An 11,910-nucleotide genomic window follows, 5' to 3' on the forward strand; every position below is an offset into this window, starting at 1 on the left:
ATAAAATAAAATCATGTTTGGTCACTTAAATCACATGATGCTGTTTATTGATTAATAATTATTCTAGGGCTGTCAAGCAATTAAAAAAATCACGATTAATCATTCAATTAAAAATAATTAATGATCACACGGTTAATAGGGCTGTTAAACAATAATCAAATACCATTTACTTAACTATTTTTGGATGTTTTGTATATTTTCAAAGTGATTTCAATTACATTACAGAATACAAAGTGTACGATTCACCTTGTGCAAGTACTGTACTGCAACCTCTTTATCGTGAAAGTTTAACTTAGAATTATGTACAAAAAAAACTGCATTCAAAAACAAAACAATGTAAAACTTTAGAGCCTACAAGTCCACTCAGTCCTACTTCTTGTTCAGCCAATCACTCAGACAAACATATCCCTTGAGTGCCACCATCTCCTGCCAGACTGCACATTAATAAGGTGCTTAACAGGAGAAAGAGAGTGACCTGGCCTGAAAATGCCCTGCTTTGAATTCCCCCTGAGTCAGCAGAGAATGCAAAGACCCATCAAACAGACTGCTTTGAGTTCAGAAGAGTATCTCTAACCAGCCTATCTACTGAGTGGATGGTCATTGCAGGAAGCCATGGAGCCTATATTCTTGGCCAGAGGGAGGGGTGCTGTGCAGGCTGGCAGGCCGAAAGTACAAGCAAAAATATCCAAATTAAAGAAGCAATGAATGACTTCCTTCTTATATTTCTGTCTTTGGGACTCGTAATAAACCAACTAAGGTAAAGAATGAGACCCTAGAGAGTAGGAGTTCGGAATAAAGAAATAGTTGCCAATAAAGCAGAATGGATCATAGCATCTTGTTTGCAATGCTCTTGTTAAGCTTGTCTCAACTGTTCTGTGCATTCTATTGCTGGACATAAAGGATGAATTCCTGGCAAAAGTCCCATTGACTTCAGAGGGGCCAGGATTTCACCCAAGACATGACTCTGAAAGTGAAACTGGCTTGCAGCTGGTCAGCTCAGCCTTTTTTAAACTGTGAACAAAATCCATCCAAATGGGACTGTAAGATCTTTGGGAATGGGGACTGTCTGTTCAGCAGGTTCAATATGGTTGCTATTTGCACACTGCAGGTAGAATTGGTTAATATGACACCTGGAGCCTGTCCCCACTTCAGGAGAGGGGGCTGTGATAGAAATCACAGATTCACCAAACTCCAGCCAAGCAGACTATCCCATGCTAAAAATGTGGCTCTTGGACATCCAAATCTTAAATGCTGCTTAACGTTGTCTGAATGATCGCTACTTAGACTTTGCCCTCTTTTAAATGACTGTATTAGAATAAGTACAGACATGTTTGTTTTACTTTCCATAAAGCCTGCATCCTAGTTATCTTAGTATCTCTGGACTGATCTGGTATGGAAATGCTATCAAGTCTGAAAGTCTTTTGAGGAATTTTATTGGCTCCTTGTTCTATAAATAATAATTGCATTGCTTGGATTAGACATATATGTTCCTTTGATATCATCTGCTCCATCTGTAGAAATTGTACCATCCAACACAGGATCTCCAGGACACTTATATGATAACAAGATTTACCACAAGTTCATTCTTGGGAAAGCCAGAAACTCAGTTATATACCACAGCAGAGGGTCAGTGGATAGGCATCCAGAGGGCACTTGCTGATAGTGTTGATGGCCAGTTGGTCATATAGTGCTGCCTCTGCTCCTTGCTTCTAGCAGCTAAATTTCATTTAGAAGCAGTTGAAAATACAATAAAACTGTCCTGTTATGATTTTTCCACATATACAATTCCTATAGTTGCCATGGGATTCTTACAAGATTATCAATGTTCCATATATATATATGAGGTGGTTCCTCAAAATAATCCCTGTTAAAATGTGGCCCACACTTAATGCAGATGTTTGAGAATCCCTGGACTGTAAGGATTCTCCTGCAGAAGTGCAGCAGCTGGAAATTCTCCAAAAATTCTGCTTAATTAGCTGTAACAAAATCTACCAGACCCTAGCGTTCATCCAGTTATCAAACAGCTGTTAAATGTATGGCTGTCAAAACCCTGCCACCCAGGGAAGTCTGTATATTGAAGCATCTTGTGTGCGTGAAATCGAGTCAAGTAGGGCACATCAATCACAAGCAAAGGAACCAGGAAAAATAAGAGGTAAATGTAGAATGCTGAAGTTATTTAGCTCAGAGGAGACATGCTGAGTTCTTTAAACAAAAAAACAATAATGCAGTAAGTATATACTGAAACCCTGTCCTCTATCTTCCATACACAGTAAGTTCCAGTTTATTCAAAACCTGTGGCCATCCAAATTCCATTAGATTCAGAACACTGAAAAAAAGAATAATTGATTTAACAATAACTAATAATGGCTTCAAAGCCACAGTATGATTATGATATAGAATCACTATGTTTTAGGTTTTGTGAGCAATTCCGGTGTGCAGAATCTTATTTGCAACAGTTTATAGTTTTTTCTTTTAAAATATAGAAAGTGTATTAGGTTCAACAGCTTTTATTCACACCCAGTAGCTTAAAAACTGATTCTTCTTTTACCACTGTCTATTGTCTACTTTCTCCTGAAAACAGCCTATAGTGAATCTTATTGCTCTGCACATAAAAGCCCTTTTGTTGTTCCCCCTTCCCTGATGTCTGTCTGTCCAAAAGTCTAAGCTCCTCAGGGCAAGTACCCATCCATTCCTTTGTGTCTGGAAAGCCCCAGCATATTGGGGGATTACCATAAACAAAACAATGAAATTAATAAGCACTCTTGGGTAGGGGAGCTTTTAAAGACTTTTTCCTCTTAAAAATATGTTTAAAAAGAAGAGAGACAATCTTACAATGTGCTGAATGCCCTCAATGGCATTGAATGTCAAAGGAGTGGATGGTACTCAGCAGAGCAGGAGAAATACGACGGGTGGGGGTTATTTGTCTGAATAAAGACTTTAATTTGACTATATTCTGAATTCCTTTCATTCGCTTTCTGTAAATATTTATATATTGTTACAATAATTTATTATATATCTATCTGTGCTGGAGTAGGGGCCATAATAACTGATTGCGCTAGGTGCTGTACAAATACATGACAAAGAGTCCCTGTCCAAAGAGCTTAGTGTAAATATAAGACAAGAAACAACATGTGGATACAACAAAGAGATGGAAGCTAAGAAGGAAATAATGGAAGAATACTGCTCAGCAGTCACAGCACATCACTTTCCCAAACACTGTCAAGTCCTTTATATGCACCATGGCCGAAAAGAGCTTTTGGTTTGTGAGAACGCCCACAAAAAGGAAGAAGTGAAGGGACTACGCAAGCAATCCAGGCCTGAACTATCTGCAGATCCATCTTGAAAGTGTCTTGTCATTTGAGAGTCGTCTAGTCAGGGCAGGGCCGTCCTTAGGCATAGGCAGAATAGGCAACTGCGTAGGGCCTCACACTGCCTGGGGGCACCACTCTCCAGGCAGCCCAGACAGTGTAGAAGCAGGGCTGCTGGGTCCTAGAGAGAGCCGAATGCAGCACAGTCTGAGGAATGGGATTGGCTGCTGGGGTGTTTGGGAAGGGGAGAGGGTGGGGGTTGGGAAAGGAGCTCACCTGTGAGTGTGACTCTTTCCCCCCGGCTGAGGTCAGGTGAGGCTGTGGCTCTGGAACTAGTATTCTTTGTTGTCTCCCATAACATCCATTCTTCTCCCCTCTGCCCCACGGAGCACCCCCTCCTTTCTCCCTCCTCCCCAGGAGCACCCCTCTCTCTCTCCTCCCTCCCCTGCGTCAGGGCTAGGTTGGGTGAAGTGCTGGGAGGGAGGGGAGGCTGGCTGACTGCTTGCTGAGGAATGAAAGTGAAAGTAACTCACTTCCTGGGCAGGCAGCCAGAATTAGAACGTCACACTGCCTATATAAGACAAAGCCCCAAATATCGGGACTGGCCCTATAAAATCAGGACATCTGGATCTGGCCACCCTAGCTGGGGAGTGCCTCTCCCCCGGGCTGGCAGCTGCCAGCGATCCATCTCATCCAGGGGGAGCTGCACAGGGCAGGATGAGCTGCTGTGGCTCCATGGGTGCCCTGTCCCTGAGATCAGATGCTGTGCTAACTTCACCCTGGTCCATAAGGCTGGTGGTGTTGCCTATTGGCGTGTGATTGGACCTGAGAGTTTGCTGCTGCTGTTGCCACTCTGCACCCCAAGAGGTAGATTTTGGGGTGCTTCAGTTTTCCACCTATCTCCTCCTCTACTGCAGCTGTTGGACCAGCGGGCTGAGGGGTGAGCCAAGCATGAAAGCAGTGCTGTGTTGCCATTTAGATTGTCATTTAACAACTTTGTTTGCCAAAAATTCTTGCTAACAATCCTGAACCCAATTTCAATATTTTTTTTTAAAAAATCAATATTTTAGCCAAAAACAGAAAATTAAGTTGTTACAATTATTAGTGACAGGTTTGGTTTGAGGCAGGGAGTGGGCCAGTTTTCATCAGAGAAACAAAAAATGTTGACTGACTTTCCTATAGCCTGTTACTCCTGATAAGAGCCCTCCAACAACTGTAATATGCTCATCTCCTTACTAGTGTATAAAGCAGGGGTTGGCAACCTACGGCACACGTGTCAAAGGTGGCAGGTGAGCTGATTTTTGATGGTATGCAGCAGCAGGCTGAGCGGCTCAGCCCATCACTGCTCTGGGGTTCCGGCTGCTGCCCTATTGCCAGCTGGGATACCAGCCATCGGCCCCACTCAGCATCTACTGCTGGCCTGGGGACCCCCAAGGAATCCCAGGCTGGCAGTGGGCTGAGCAGGCCAATTGAACCACTCAACCTGCTGTCAGCCTGGGGTTCCATTCACTCAGCCGGCAGCGGGCTGAGTGGGCTGGTGGCGGGCTGAGCAGGGCCGGTGGGGCGTTGAGTGGCTCAGTCTGCTGCCAGTCTGGGGTGCCAGCAGCACTCAGCCTACTGCTACTCCGGGGTTCCGGCTGCCTGCCCCTTGCCAGTCAGGAGCTCAGCCGCCAACCCCACTCTGCCTCCTGCCAGCCTGGGTGAGCAGAATCCCAGGCTGGTAGCGGGCTGAGGGGGGGTTGGCGGCCAGGATCCTGGCTGGCAGGAGTTGGTGGTCAGAACCCCAGACCAGCAGCGGGCTGAGCAGGGCCTGGGATCCTTGTCTAGGGTTCCAGCCACCAGCCCGCTGACAGTTTGGGGTTTCATTTACTCAGCTGGCAGTGGCCTGAGCAGGACCGGTGGTCAAGACCTCAGATAATAACAATAGTTTATTTATATAATATAGACATAGAGAGAAACCTTCTACAAATGTATTAAAATTAAAATGTATTACTGGCACGAGAAACCTTAAATTACAGTGAACTTGGCACACCACTTCTGAAAGGTTGCCGACCCCTGGTATAAAGTGACTATATGTTGTACTAAGATTCTCCTGCTTTTTTTTTTCCCTTGTGAGTCAAACTTTTGCCAGCCCAGAAGTTGGGCAGCCAATGTTTTACGTTTTCACAATGTTTTCTCCAACGTTCATAAAGTAAATACATAGTTAATATGAGGTAAAAAGGCCAGGGACACTTCTTTGTGAAGAATCTGTACAGCAGATCATGCCCAGAGACGATCCAGAAAAGAAATTTGAGGTTGAATTTTTTAATGTTGTGATGGATAAAGCAGTATCTGCTGTTGATGAAAGGTTTAATACCTTGCAAGTACACCATGAACAGTTTGGATTTTTGTATGACATAACTAAATTCATCGAAATAGGAAAACAAGAGCAACTAATGACAAAGTGCAAGAACCTAGAGATCCTCCTGAAGCATGGTGATAGTTTTGATTTAAATGGACTTGAACTGTACGAAGAATTGAGTACACTGTCATCAATGTTGCCACATGCAAAATCAGTGATGGACATTGTACAGTTTATTCATACCCGCAAACCTGTTGACATATATCCTAATGTGTACATTGCCACTCGTATTCTACTGACAATTCCTGTAACAGTAGCATCAGGAGAATGGAGTTTCTCAAAACTAAAGCTCATTAAAAACTATCTCCGCTCTACAATGAGTCAGGAACGCTTGACTGGTCTTGCTGTTCTTGCGATCGAACAAGACACGACTTTGTCTTTGTCATATGATGACATTATTACTGATTTTGCAGCCAAAAAAGGCAGAAAGATTGCTTTTAATTAAAAACAAATCTTTGTTTCAATACCTCTTCATATAAATTTCCAATAAAATTTTGATAAATTAAAAAATATATATTATTTGCATCATTCTGTCATATCAGTATTTTTTCTATAGTGCTGCTTCTTTAGTGCTAGTCCATCAGCATTACAGTGTGCTTAATTAAGTTAAACTGGTTTTAATAATGTGAATGTGGCAAGTTTTCCAATACTATAAGCTTATGTTTGTGTTGCTAAGAGCAGATCAGGCACAGGGGCACCAGTTTAATAATCTCGCCTAGGGCACCATAAATCCTAAGGCCAGCCCTGAGTCAGGGAGTAGAAAAGAATGTCACACATGATTTAGGTGACCAATCACACAGCCCGAATAGTGAATTACAAACCACAAACTCTCAAAGCCAGAGTAGCCATATTGGGTAGCTGGTAAGGGAACATGAACATAGGTCTCTGGGGTACTACTCTAGCCAGCCCCCATGCCATGCAGATGTGCACTTGATTTCTAGCACAGCTGGGGATGTTGTCTTTTCATATCTTTCAAGGGTACAGTGGATCACAGCACTGTAACAGCAGCTTGCACTTCTGAGGATCAACTGAGAGACATGGCAGATTGGCTTCTGATTTTTCTTTTTCCATTCATTTCTGGCCATAAACTTAGCAATTTAGAAGTTGTGGGGTTTGTGCGCACAATACAGACAGGTGGAAAGTCTGCTTAAACAGATCTTATTAAAACCCTTTTGAAGAATGGTGGTGAAGATCAAGTCGTGGTTAGTGACATATCTGCAGTGTGACAGTTAAGGTATTCAGGAGGTCAGAGTCTGAATAGCAGCATTAAAATGTATTGCTGTGTACACAAGCAGGGAAACTCACAGGCCAGTGAGACTCAGACTACTCTCACTAGGCACAGGGGTTCAATCCCTTTCTTCCAAGTTTTGTTTCTCCAAATAAAACAGTGCAGCATATAAATCATGGCCTTTCCCTTGACCCAGGGGCACCTGCAGGAGACCATCTACTCCCCTCAGATCTCACTTCTCAGGCCATTCTCCTGGGCCTCTTGAATCCCTTCTCTTTCTTAGCCTACTCTCTGCAGGATTACAGCCCCTAAACTATCTGCCTGAGAGTCACATATAAACAACAAAAAGAACAGGAGTACTTGTGGCACCTTAGAGGCTAACAAATTTATTTGAGCATAAGCTTTCGTGGGCTACAGCCCACTTCATCAGATACATGGAATGGAACATATGGTAAGAAGATATTTATACATACAGAGAACTTGAAAACCTCTCCAGCGCATCATCAAAGATTTACAAACTATCCTGAAAGATGATCCCTCACTCTCACAGATCTTGGGAGACAGGCCAATCCTCGCTTACAGACAGCCCCCCAACCTGAAGCAAATACTCATCAGCAACCACACACCATACAACAGAAACACTAACCCAGGAACCTATCCTTGCAACAAAGCCCAATGCCAACTCTGTCCACGTATCTATTCAAGTGACACCATCATAAGACCTAATCACATCAGCCACGCCATCAGGGGCTTATTCACCTGCATATCTACCAACGTGATATATGCCATTATGTGCCAGCAATGCCTCTCTGCCATGTACATTGGCCAAACCAGACAGTCTCTATGCAAAAGAATAAATGGACACAAATCTGACATCAGGAATCATAACATTCAAAAACCAGTAGGAGAACACTTCAACCTCTCTAATCACTCAGTGACAGATGTTAAGGTAGCAATTTTGCAACAGAAAAGCTTCAAAAACAGACTCCAGCAAGAAGCTGCTGAACTTGAATTAATATGCAAACTAGATACCATTAACTTAGCCTTGAATGGAGACTGGGAATGGCTTGGTCATCACATTAATTGAATCTATTTCCCCATGTATCCTCACACCTTTGTGTCAACTGTCTGAAATGGGTCATCTTAATTATCACTTCTAAAATTTTTCTCCCCTGCTAATAGCTTCTCTTAATTAATTAGGCTCTTACAGTTGGTATAGGTACTTCCACCTTTTCATGTTCTCTGTATGTATAAATATCTTCTTACTGTATGTTCCATTCTATGCATCCGATGAAGTGGGCTGTAGCCCACAAAAGCTTATGCTCAAATAAATTTGTTAGTCTCTAAGGTGCCACAAGAACGCCTGTTCTTTTTGCTGATACAGACTAACAGGGCTGCTACTCTGAAACCTGTCATATAAACAGTCTTTCCTATGAACTAGGGTCTCCAGTAGACACCTGCCTACTTCCTGCAGATCAGACAGACAGCTGAGCAGCTTGTTGGTCTTTTATCTGACAACCTGGGAGGCAGCTGATTAGTCACAGGTGGGACCTAAACCAAATTCTCTTAAAAGGCCAATCCACCCTATAATAGGCTGGGATTTGGTAAGTCACTGTGAATTATGATGGCTTGATTATTAATTTCACTTGCTGCCAAGTCATTGCTTGTTTGTTTGCTTTTACTTTTCAGCCCTATTTTGCATTTTGGAAAACCCACCATACAGAGGTACCAGAATTGGCTGGAAAAGGACAATTTATTTTTCATTCAAATTTATAATTTTTTTAACTTCCCATAAAAATGTTTTATTGTTTGTTTGCTTGGGAAAAAAACTCCAAAAAAGTTTTTTTTCCCAATGTTTGTTGATTAAAATGTAACAGCTCAAAGGACAATTAGCGTCTGGCAGGGTGAGAGACAAGGTGATTAAAAGAGGTGGGAGTGAATAAATTAAATTCTGGGAGTTGGGAGAAATGGGCTAAGATGGCTTTGCAGTCTGTCCTGAATAGCCTCATTCTGGGAATAGCAGCTGTGGTCCTTCAAAGGCTGCCTTAAGGGAACCAGAAAGGCTGAACAATTTCTGGGAATATGGAGGCTTTGGGTCCCTTGAGCCCAGGGTAATAATCAGGGGATGGACAAGGCAGGGAAAAAACACGTGTATGGCATAATCCCAAGTGAAAATGTTTAATTTTAGCTGTGCTGCTCTTGCCTGTAGTGAATGCTCTCAAGAGGCAGAGGGGTTGCAGACAGAGCCCTCTCTTAGGTCCATGCTGTAAAATGCAAGATTAGTGGCAATGAAGTTTCAGCTATTCAGGATTTAATTAGAAATGAGGCCCCTGATCTTCCTTGTTTTACCCAAACTTGGTTCACTGACATTCTTGGGCTGGCTTGGCACAGCTGGTTCCAGCTGCATATTCAGTACAGTATCAATTTGGCCAGGAGGTGGTGTAGCCTTGTTAGCCTTCTACACACACACACACACACACACACACACACACAGAGCAGCTGGCAATGAGCAGGGATATCTTCACTTTCCCCTCTTTCTCCTGGCCACGGTCCCCACATTGGTGCCTGGGAGGGAGGCAGCCTAGAAACCACTACATTGACTCTATACCTCCTCTCTCTTCAGGATTCCCATATGCACTGGAGTAGTGCAAAGCTGCTGCAAGCACTGGAGAATCAAATCAATACCTTATAAAGGAGATGAAAAATACCCCCCAAACCCAACTGAAACCACTGAGGTAGGAGGATGGAAATGTGATATGTATGGGCTGGGTTGCAATTTACTTTTTCTGGTTTCCTGGCCATCCAAAATATTCCACTTGTCTGTTGCTCCTGAAGCAGAATCTGAGGTCATTACTTTCCTGTCTATCCTGGGAGACTGTTCTGCTCGCCTATCTCACATCTCTGGGCAAAGCATATGAGTGATCAGGAAATGATCTCCCGGGGACCTGAGTTTGGAGAGCTGTTCCCCAGAGTAGATGAGACAGTGGGCAATATTCTACTCTCAAATACACTGATGTAACTCTGGAGTGACCCTGTCTAGTCAGCAATTGGATTCCAAGGAGTAAGAAGAAAGTTTATTCTCAGGGCTGGTGCAACCATTTAGGTGACCTAGGCGGTTGCCTAGGGTGCTAGGATTTGGGGGGCAGCATTTTCTTCGGCAGCGACCGCGGCGGCCAGATCTTTGGCTGCCCCGGTTGCAGCCGGCATTTAGGTGGAGGGAGCTGGGGCAGGGGAGCGCAGGAAGGGACACCTGCAGCAAGTGGGGGGGGCATGCAGGGGAACTCCCTGCCCCAGCTCCCCTGCCCCACCTCCTCCCTGAACACGCTGTGGCTGCTTCACTTCTCCCACCTCCCAGGCTTGCGGCGCCTAAGCTGATTGGCTCTGCAAGCCTGGTAGGCGGGAGAAGTGAAGCAGCCACAGCGTGTTCAGGGAGGAGGCGGGGCAGTCGTGAACTGGGGCTGGGAGGGGGGTGCCTCAGGGCAGAGGGTGGGGAGCTGCCACGGGGGGGCACCTCAGAGCGAGGGCTCGAGGACTGGGGAGGGCGCAAGGTGGAAGTTTCGCCTAGGGCGCAAAACATCTTTGCCCCAGCCCTGCTTATTCCATACTTACACCAGTGTAACAGAGAGCAGAATCTGGTTCATAATGTCCTATAATGCTCTTGCCCAAATCCCACTTCATAGGCATGAGGGGAAAGAAAACCTTTCCCTGACATCAGAGGATTAGCATTATGCTCTGATATGTGAGGATGGTAGTACTTACGATTATATCCTGTTTGGTGCAGCTTCCAATAGTTTTCTACTAAGTGCTTAATCCTGATCTCACACTTTTGTGTTGTCTTTAACATCATTGGTTCAGTGTGGTTACTAATATTTTGCACCAGTGTGAGATCAGAATCAGATTCATAAGTATCCAGTGGTGTCCACGTGAATTTCCTGACAAAGAATCTACTTCTCTCATAGCCTGGAGAGTGTTTACAATGAAGTGTATCTGCCTTCAAAATCAGTAGTAAAACTTTCATGAATCTATGAATTTTTGGAATAAAGTTACTGCAATGGGAGTCCATATTGCATAATGTATGATGGGGGGGAGGGATAGCTCAATGGTTTGAGCATTGGCCTGCTGGGGTTGTGAGTTCAATTCTTGAGGGGGCCATTTGGGGAATGGTCCTGCTTTGAGCAGGGGGTTGGACTGGATGATCTTTTGAGGTCCCTTCCAACCCTAATAATCTATGATAAGAAAAGCTCAAGGAAAACTAAAACCAGCACATGTGAAAAGTCATTTTAATGATATAAAATGGAATAGTTTTTTTTAAAGCAGTGTTTGGATGATGTTGCCTTTTCCAAAGTGTTGACAAAACAGAATACAAACAATACAAGTAAAATAATTAAAAATAAATGGTGGTCTGGAATCGTATTGTTCGGACATTTATTTTCTGAAGGAGAAGCTATTAATAGGCATAGCTCAGTTCAATTGCAGCATGTGGTTTTCAATGTGAGATCCTCTTTACTTAATATTCCAGCCATGGTCAGTCACACACAGGTGATCTTCCCAAGATCTCACAATGATTTAATGTCTCAGATTAAAATCTTTTTAGTTTCCCACCTTGCTCTATCTGCTGTACTACATGGTCTGCTTAATCATATTTAATTGTAATAGTAGATTGCATTTAGATGCACATTTATGTTTATTTTGATTAGAAAAATATCACGCTCACTTGCACTGCAGATCTAGATCAAAAAGGTCCTTTCCTAATTTTCACAGTGCTTTACTCTTTGATATAGCAAGTAATAGGCTGCCATCTAGTGGCAATCAAAATTATTTCAAATTAGTTTAAAAATTTATGATGTGAAATTAAATTATGGTTGAAGGCATTTTCTCTTCAATGAAACTGCAGCCTCAGCAGTGCTGGTTTGCAGAAGAGTAATGCAAATGCATCCCTGATTTTAACTCAACATGCCTGCATGATCTTTCCT

This window comes from Gopherus evgoodei, chromosome 2 (genome assembly GCF_007399415.2).
Source record: "Gopherus evgoodei ecotype Sinaloan lineage chromosome 2, rGopEvg1_v1.p, whole genome shotgun sequence".
Classification (NCBI taxonomy): Eukaryota; Metazoa; Chordata; order Testudines; family Testudinidae; genus Gopherus; species Gopherus evgoodei.